Source organism: Stegostoma tigrinum, chromosome 32, assembly GCF_030684315.1.
Source record: "Stegostoma tigrinum isolate sSteTig4 chromosome 32, sSteTig4.hap1, whole genome shotgun sequence".
NCBI classification, from domain to species: Eukaryota; Metazoa; Chordata; class Chondrichthyes; order Orectolobiformes; family Stegostomatidae; genus Stegostoma; species Stegostoma tigrinum.
The window spans coordinates 21,677,675-21,688,061 of record NC_081385.1 but is presented as its reverse complement, the minus strand read 5'-3'; positions in this window follow the sequence as shown (position 1 = coordinate 21,688,061).

The window sequence follows — 10,387 nt, the reverse complement described above, 5'->3', positions numbered from 1 at the left end:
CATGTCATCTGAGGAATGGGAGGGGGAGTTGAAATGGTTTGCGACTGGGAGGTGCAGTTGTTTGTTGCGAACCGAGCGGAGGTGTTCTGCAAAGCGGTCCCCAATCCTCCGATTGGTTTCCCCAATGTACAGAAAGCCACACCAGGTGCAATGGATACAATATACCACATTGGCAGATGTGCAGGTGAACATCTGTTTGATAAGGAATGTCATCCTGGGGCCTGGGATAGGGATGCAGCCCAATGGTATCAACGTGGACTTCACAAGCTTCAAAATTTTCCCTTCCCCTATTGCATCCCAAAACCAGCCCAGTTCTTCCCGTCCCCCCACTGCATCACAAAACCAGTCCAGTTCATCCCCTCCCCCCACTGCATCCCAAAACCAGCCCACCCTGTCTCTCCTTCCCTAACCTGTTCTTCCTCTCACCCATCCCTTCCTCCCACCTCAATCCGCACCTCCATTTCCTACCTACCACCTCATCCCACCTCCTTGACCTGCCCATCTTCCCTGGACTGACCTATCCCCTCCCTACCTCCCCACCTGTACTTTCCTCTCTACCTATCTTGTTTTCTCTCCGTCTTTGGTCCGCCTCCCCCTCTCTCCCTATTTATTCCAGTTCCCTCTCCCCAACCCCCTCTCTGATGAAGTGTCTAGGCCCGAAACATCAGCTTTTGTGTTCCTGAGATGCTGCTTGGCCTGCTGTGTTCATCCAGCTCCACACTTTGTTATCTTGGCAAATTTTCCTTCCCTGATTAGTGAATGGGACTCTTATGCTAATTGACAATGGTTTGAATTCTGGATTTATTAATTGAAATCAAATTTTGTTATTTGCGTTTTGAATTCATGGCTCAAGAGTGCTAACCTAGCTCTCTGGATAGCTATTTTGGCTACAACACCATTATGCGATCTCCTTTTCTGTTAAATATAAACAGAATTGTAAATGGCATTTAAGGTCAGAACTGGAATGGAAAAGGAGTACAAAAGTTTGGGATTATTTTTGTGTGCCTTGGAAGACCAAGTCTGTGATCTCTAATATTAATCTAGGCTGTTGCAGTTCTGGGCCTCCATTCTCTGCAATCATGGTCTGGCTCTTTCTACTGAAAAAATTTTGTTATTGTTGTTGTTGTCATTGAAGGACCTTTTAGTGAGCATTCAGTAAAGTGCCACACAAAAGAATACAGTGACTGGCTTTTAGAGTTGGGGTCACTACATTAGCATGGATAGAGAATAGATTATCAAACAAAAAACAAAAAGCAGCCGTAAACAGATATTTTTTCAAGTTGGCTAGCTATGCAAGGATGAATGTTGGAACCTCAGTTGTATATCATCATATTAATAACAATGGAAGAGACAGAGTTACACACCAAAGTCTGCTGATAATACAAAGTGGGGAGGAATGTAAGCTGTGAGGAGGGCATAGAAAGGCTGCAAAGATATACTGGAAATTACATCAAGTAGGCAACAAGCTCTGCTATTTAGTATAAAGTGCAATGCTTTTGTTTGTAAGAATAGAAAAGCAGGATATATTAAAAAGATGTGAAATTGTAAATGTTGATACTTAGCAGGATGTGGGTATATACATCCAAGGAACACAGGTGCATGCAGGTGCAACATGTGGCTAGGGAGACAAATAGTACATCTGTCTTTATTGCAAGCATTTTGGAATACAGAAATAATGATGTATTGCCACAATCCTATAGGAGTTTGTTGAGATTGCATCTGAAATCTTGTGGGGACATGCTGAAGGTACACATCTACCAGTGAAATGTCCTTATTTGCTGCAGTTAGAATATTGGCAACTCTGGGAATAAAGAGATATTCTGGCTATCATTCAACAAAACCTTAATCTAAATGCCGGCTGTTGAATATTCAGACTTTGGAAGTTGGTAGTTAAAGAGTACTAACTGACCTAAATGACTTACAGCAACACATATTGATTCAGTTTGTGTTTTATAAGTCTCCAGTACTCAGATTTCAGGTCCAATTGGCTGTTTTAAAAGCTTTGGCAATTTCATGTGGAAATACTAGATTTATTGATTAGAAGTTGAAATGGTATGTTTGGCCTTACAAAATATAATGCCTGTTCAGACACTAGACCATTTATAATAGCATCAGCTAAGAGGAGGACAGTGTTTTGCTGTGAGTACTGTTTTGATTTGGCTATAAACTATTCTCCTATTTTACAATTGAACAAATCTGCTGAGACTGGTGCATGATCAAATACCAATAAACCTGACAAGAAAGACCAGAAATTGTTTCCAGACAAATAAGGATATTTGCAAATAGTTTCAGTAGAGCATTGTAATTATACTTATTACATGAACAACTCAATTAACTGATCGATGCTATGCAGTTAAAATATGGTGTGGGAATAAATATAAATTTGAGGCATGCAGAGAAGCATACTATGCACCCTACCCCAACAAAGCAAGTAATTAAGGTGACCAGCCTCACAGAACCATCTCCAGAATTAGTTAGTTATAATTTTTGGTGAGGAGGTGGTGGGAGGAAGTCAGAAAGTAGAGTAATGTAGTCCATTCAGTAGATTTAGTACAATTATCTATGCCCATGACAATTGGTGCATTAATTCTTCTGTAGTGAAAAGTAAGCAACAGCAAAGAGGTTGATGTTTTTTCCAATCATATCTTGATTGTGATGGTAGACAAACATCCCAACATAAAACCAAATGCTACCACAGAAAGATGCCTATTAACGCATATAGTTCTCCTAAAATGTGATGTTTGCATTCTTGTGTGACCTCGTGCTGTAAAAATCACACTATAGAAAATCACAAGACCTGTACAGCAGAAAGTTTGTATTATCCAAACAGCGTCCACGATTTATCAATCACATTACAGCCCATTTGTGTAAATGAAACAGGCTTTTTAGCAGAATTACCTGTATAGTGAACTCATCAATTCCACAGTAAAATTGTTAATCATGCTCAAAGACACAAAAAACATTAAAATGCATAATTGTATAGCAAAATGTTCTCTTAATTTAGATTAAAGGAGAGAACACTTCTATACAGCTCTACTGATTCTGTGAATTTATTGCTGAAGACCAGGAAATCATCTAAGGAAATTTGGGGTCCAGATGTAAATACAGGAAAATTTTACCAATTTAAATTATGACTCTTGCAGCCATTTACAGAGATTTTATATTTGCTGGGTTCAATTTTAACGTGATGCATTTGGATGAATTTTGAATGACATATAATCTTGCCCTTTTTCTCACAATGTCAATTGTCTTCTTTGCAAATGAAAACAATCTTTTGTGCTTTGTGTTTCTGGTTCTCTTCTCCAATACCCAACTCTATAATGTCACCCACCTCCTTCCTTGACCTGTCGATTAAAGAAAGCCAGGATTCTGAATGATAAAGGATCCCAAAATTCATTTAAAGAATTTACAGCAATTGCATCTCTTTGCTTCACTGGTAAGTATGCTTACGTTGTATTTACCATGATGCTATGAATGTACGTTATTTAACGTATTAGTTTAGAATATGATTCATGATCTATATCTTGGACTTTTTGGAATGAGTGCTTTGCAAAACAAAGGAGACTGGCTGAAGAAGGGAAAAATGTTGCACAAGCTGCTCAACTAGAGTCTTTGAGTCTAAGATACTTCAGAGAAAAGTCACATTATACAGTTTGCAGGTGCAGTAACTGTTGGATTTGAACACATAGAGTCTGACAGATAGCTTGGTCGGAGCAGTTATCTTTGACCTTTTTTTTCTGAAGTACCTTCCAAAGTGACGTTGGCTGCTGACCAGCATCTGGAACAATCTGCAAATAATTCTTTTGTTTGTGAATTTAGCAGTTACTTGGCCAAGGTACTTCTAAGGCAACACTGTGCAGAATTTTATATAATATTGCCAGTCTAGGAGATGGAATGCATGTACATGTTATTTTTCAAGTAATGTAGTTGTATGTTTTTCACAATTTAAACCATCTATTAATAATATGTACATCATAGCTTATTAAGGTTTTGTATGTAACAACTTAGTTCTTTATTGTTATTTAAAGAACCTGTCTGGCTCATTTCTGATACTGAGCAAGTCTACCTTCAATTTCTTGGAATTGACTTGGAAGATTTATTGATATGCATTATTGACTTCCATTCTAGCATGAGTAGATGATCTTATTGATTCCTGCAGCACTGGAAGAGGGCTAAATTGTCAGATGTTTTTGTCATTTGAAAGAGATTTTAAACTAAGGCCCTATCTGCATGTTCAGGAAGATGCAGAAGGTACCGTGGCACATTTTTTGAAGGTATGTATGGAGTTCTTACAATATAACAACCAGCATTTATCTTTCACCAAGAAGTGCCAAAAATATGAGACCCATCGCTACTGTTTCTGGGAGTTGACTATGTGTAAATTGGCTAACATATTTGCTATAAAATAAGTGACTGCATTTCAACAGACCATCATTGGCTATGAATATCATGAGACCATGAAAGTTGCTTTTTTTTTGTTTAAATGATGCATAAAGGTGCAAGTTAATACTGCCACATTGTTTCACATTCTTATCCTTTGTTATGATCTCTGCTAGCATAATTAACAGACAATTCAGTAATTGAAATGTAGATTGGTTGATCATGATTTTTTGCATTTAATGAGGTGGTATTTCATTGAAACATAGCATGTAATGTTCCAAATTTGATGTTAACAATTAAAGAAAAATTTATTATGCAAAAGAAATGAAGAAAAATGGCACAAACCAAAATATATACATATAACACAAGTTTAAATGTATCAAAGCACATCATAAAATGCATAATTAATCCCAATAGTACCCCTTCACAGCACTCAAATACTAGTGAGATTTCCCTTCTCTATCACATTTATAGCGCTTAAATTAATTGATGCTTCAGTTTTCACTTTCAAGAGCCTGATAGCTTCATCCAAGAGTCTTCCTACAATCGATCTTGGACTTTCACAGTTTCAAATAACCCATTCAGGATTTAAACAAGCACTACCGGTCTAGAATTTTCAAACTAAACTCCTTACACTGTGATAACCTTTTTTCTTTAACAATGTTAAACTCTCTCCCTTTTTCAGGGTAAACTGTTTCACACATGCAGCTTCAACCAGGATATCTGCAAACTGAATTGAAGCCAAAAGCTTACTTCATAGTATATGTGTTTCTACAAAGAGAAACCTCAATTTCACACCTATTGAACTAGAGCCTCATAAATGACTTTTGTTTACTTTGTTTACTTCGTTCACTTGTAAAGCTCTCACACTGTAAACAAATTCCCATTAGCCGCCAAGACTATCTTTTTCATACTGTTTTCTTTAAACAAATCACCATGGCTACAAATATACAACTTAATCATGAAACCCCTTCATAGACATAGGCCAAAACCTGCTTGCCACTACTTCAAAATCCAAACTCTAAAAGAAATGCTATATAAATATGTACATAAATATTGTTTATTTCAGAGTTTGGATTTTGAAATAGTGCATGTATGATGTATATTGCATACATACACCTTTCATCACGCCTTCTAAGACACCTTTATCTATTGACAAAAAAGGAGCAACTCTAAGGGAGATCCGCTAAGCAACAAGGAAAATAAGCATTGATTGCATTTATTAGAATAAACTAAAATCTTATTTTCTGTTGCCTTCTTTCTTCAATTTTCCTTTCCCGACTTCCTCAATTTCGATGATGTTTGGGTTCTGACTAAAATTTACTTATGTAATGTTATCTCTGTGTCTCTCACCTGATGTTTCCTTATCAGTTAAGTATTTCCAGCATTTTCTTTTTTTAGTTAAAATGAAATACTTTTAATTTTAGAATGTACGTTTTATAATTTGTAGCTTTGGATATAATCCTCCACCACAAGTACATTTTTAAAATTGTGTTGCCTTTCAAATTCTCATGCTACCAATAAACAACTAAGAATTAACTTGTTTCATCAATAAAAACTTATTATTTAAAATTAATTGATTAAAAGAAAAAAAATGCAATTCATTTCACATTCTTGGAACATTCAAGAGAGCTTCACAGTAAATTAAACATTGTTGATATTTGAATATAGTTGTTGTGCAGGCAAACCTAGCTGTCAATTTGTGAACAAAAGGTCTCCACTGACAGAAAAGCAGATAATTGACCAGTTAATCTGATTTAGTTGGGGGATAAATTTTGCCTGAATAATGGGAGAACATTATGGTTCCTCTGTTGAACAATGCCATGAAATGAAATCTCATTTGTCTATTTAAACATACAGTCAGATTCTGAGATTAACATTCATTTTGACTGTTTTAGCAATTGGCCCTCTCAGAATTTCACTGAAATGGCAGCTTTGATTGTGTGTTCAAGCTTTGGAGTCATCCTTATAATCTACAACCATCTATCTGAGAGACAAGTGTGTTCCACTGAGTACAATTAATATTTTAATGGATGTCCAAAGAACTAATTACAGACTCTTCAGTCTTTTTCCAGAGAAGAACCTGTTCTGCTGAAATATCCCACTCTTCCATTGTCCCCTACTTCTGGTCTCCTCCTCTCATTTGCTTGCCTTCCAAACACAGGTGACACAGCACTTGTTCTACTGTTTCTTCTTACCACTGAGGGCTCCAAATACACCTTCTGACTGAAACAACAATTTACTTATCCAATGAGGACACAGTTATTTCTATTTGCTAACAGTTACTTATCACAAAGGGGAAGAGACATACAACAATAGAGATACATTACTGCAGTTGTGCAATGCCACAGCGAAACCACGTCTGATGTACTGTGTGCAGTTTTGGTCTCCTTATTTCAGAAAGGTTGTAAATGCAACTGAAGCAGTTCAGATAGGTTTGCTCCTCTCATACCTGAAAAGGTGGTTTATCAGTGAGGAAAGGTTTGACAGGCTGGGTCAGTATGGAGTGGCATTTAGAAAGTTAAGAGATTATCTTTTCGAGATAATTATGATCCTGAGAGGACTTTGCAGAGAGGATGCTGAAGAGATGTTTCCATTAATGAGAAAGTCTGTAGAACTAGGGAACATCATTCAAAAACAATGAAGGGCTTTCCAGTCAGTACGGAGAAAAAAAATTCTTCCTTTCAGAGACAGATCAATCCTTGGAATTCCTTCCCCAGGCAGCAGGGAAGGCAGAGACATTGAATGTTTTGAAGGCAGAGGTGGGTAGATTCTTGATGGACAAGGGACTCAAAGGTGAAAAGGGGAAGGTAGAAATGTGAAGTTCAGGCCACAGTCAAATTAGCATGAATGGTAGAGTAGACGTGAGTAGTTGAGTGGGCTAGTCTGTAAATCAGGAGGGTTAAGTATTTTTCAAAATGCGATTGTTGGTGCCATGTTTTTTCTTCAGAAACCACTACCGTCAGCATGTGGTATCCTGTCAGGATAGTTCACTCCCATCAATCCTCCTTTCTCTATCCTGAGCCTAATGCTTGAATCAATGGTAGAAGATAGACCATTACTGAGTCTAAAAAGAAGAGGCATTTGCTTTACATAACAAGGTAACTTATTGTATGATATAAATAGGTACAATTTATATTAATTTGTTAGGCATAATTACTAAGGAGTCTCACAAGCTTTACAGAATACATCTGCTCCCTTACAGTACTTTTGCAGAATGCACTTGTCTCCACCCAAAGACTGTGTGACATTATCAAAATGGGGGATAGAACCCAATGCAACTTAAAAATTAATTCCTTCTACTACTTTGAACGACATACTCATGTTCCTAAGTTACATGTTCATATGTTCATGATGTGATCTCCTCCACATGGGAGAGACTAAACACAGACTGTTTTTATCAATGCCTTCCTTCAGTTTGCAAGCTTGACAACAGGCTTTTGGGTGCACATAATTTGCATTTCTTTGAATTCACTTCTACTTTGACCTCCCTGCCCTTGGCCACATATGCTGTTCCAAAAAAGCTTTATGGATTCATGAGGAACAGAATGTCATCTTCTGATTAGGCATTTTATAGCCTTTTCAATTCATTAGTGAGTTAGATGGCATGGTGGCTCAGTGGTTAGCACGGCAGCCTCACAGCACCTGGGACCTGGGTTCATACTCCAGCCTCAGGTAACTGTCTGTGTGGAGTTTGCACATTGTTCCTGTGTCTGTGTGGGTTTGCTCCAGTTTCCTCCCACAGTCCAAAGATGTGCAGTCTAGGTGGATTGGCCATGCTAAATTGCCTGTAGTGTTCAGGGGTGTGCGGGTTATAGAGGGATGTCTCTGGGTTGGATGCTCCAAGGGGCAGTGTGTATTTGTTGGGCTGAAGGGCCTGTTTCCACATTGTAGGTAATCTCATCTAGACAATTTTGGCTGATAATATCATTGCAATTTTGTAGGAGAGCAGGTGCGAATAACAGTTCCCATTTACATTTCCACCAAACATAACTTATGTTTCTTTACTTGCCCCACTACCACCACATTTACCTTGCACAATCATCCTTTTTGTCATTAAATCTTTCTTGTTTACCACTCTGACATCTTCCATTGTGTTCTTTTCTCCACTCCAATTGTTATTGCTTCTGTACTTGATTAACACAGTGTCATGCACATTTTCAAGTTCTGATGAAAGATCATCAGCCTGAAACATTGACTGTTTCTCTCCCCTCAGCTACTACTTTACCTGCTGAGTCATTCCAGCAACTTTCTTCTAATTTCAGGTTTTTATCATCCTCAGTATTTTGCTTTTGGCAAATTTCATGGTCAATTTTATTGCTTTAAGCACTATTCATTTGAATAATTGTGATGAAATTAATTGATCAGAAACGAGTAGTCAGCAAAAAATGTGAAGGCAACAATTAATCTGAAGTGTGTCATGAAATGCAGACAAAGTTAATATTATGGAGTTTTTTTTAAAAAAAATGACTTTTCAGGCCAACGTTTAGATGTTGAAATCATGTTCAGGTTTATATATATGATCACTTCAGTAATCAACCAAAGAAATGTAAATTATACCTATGGAGGTGTGACTGCTGTTGACCTAAAGATATATTTGTTGACGATTATACAAAATTGTCATTGCAGCAAACTAATGTTCTCAATGAGGTAACACAGTATGGAGCTGAAAGAACATAGCAGGCCAGGTAGCATCTGAAGAATATTTAAAGAAGGGTCCTGAACCAAAATGTCAACTTTCCTGCTCCTCTGATGCTGCCTGGTCTGCTGTGTTCTTCCAGCTCTGTACTGTGTTATTTCTGACACTGGCATCTGCAGTTCTTGCTATCTCTGAATGTTATGGCTGAGATGTTTTACAGGTGTCTACGGTTTAAACTGAAATTAACGAGTTAATACAATCAATTTGGATGATGTAAGGTTCCAAAAGTGTGACAACATAATCTTGTTAGGGTCTCGGGGAAAAGATTTTGAAGAAAGGAGTTTTGATCCTTTGCAAAATATGCAGATATGTGTTAATATTGCAAATATGAGTTTAAGGAAGTAACTTTGCAGATATATACACATTAGATAATGAATCATGAAAAAAAGTTGAAATAAAAAGTGGCTCTTGCAGTTCACATAGCTCTATCCTCTCTGCCATCAGTTTCCAGTGCTCACTGAATCTAGAACTGATCATTTTGGTTTGCATAGTTCAATTAAACCAGTATTGTCCACACTAGATGGCAGTCTATCACATAAATTAATTTCTTGACAAGGAGCTTTTCGTTCTGCTAAGTTTAGCTTGTTGCTGTCTGACTTTGTAATTGTGCCTTTCTAGATAATCTACATTAGTTCAACATCCTCTACATCACTTTATCAATGATCTAAAGCCTGGAATTGCTTTTGTTTTGACAGAACATATCCTTTCAGATGTCAACATTGGGTTAAGACCATAAGACATAGGAGTGGAAGTAAGGCCATTTGGCCCATCGAGTCCACTCCATCATTTAATCATGGCTGATGGGCATTTCAACTCCACTTCCCTGCACTCTACCCATAGCCCTTAATTAAAATGTCTCTAAATAAGAACCAAAAGAACTAAATCAGGAACAAAAACAGAAGTGGCTGAAAAAGCTCAGCAGAACTTGTTCAGTTCTGAGGAAGGGTCACTGGACCCGAAACATTAGCTCTAAACTTTTCTTCACAGATGCTGTCAGACCTGCTGAGCTTTTCCAGCCACTTCTGTTTTTGTTCCTTAAAATGCCCCTATTCACTCGGTGTATCTCAGTGGTAACTCTTTCAATAGCAGAAGATTGTAGGTCAATATTTATCACTCAGTTAATATTGCGGTTATAGATTACATGGCTATCACAACCTTACTAATTATGGGGGCATTGCTGTGTGCAAACTGCCTGCTGTGTTTCCTAAATTACGACAGTGATTTTACACTTCAAAATGTAATTAATGACTATAAAGGGTGGAACTTTAAAGGAGACTGAATGGCAAAATCTATGATGTGATTTGCAGC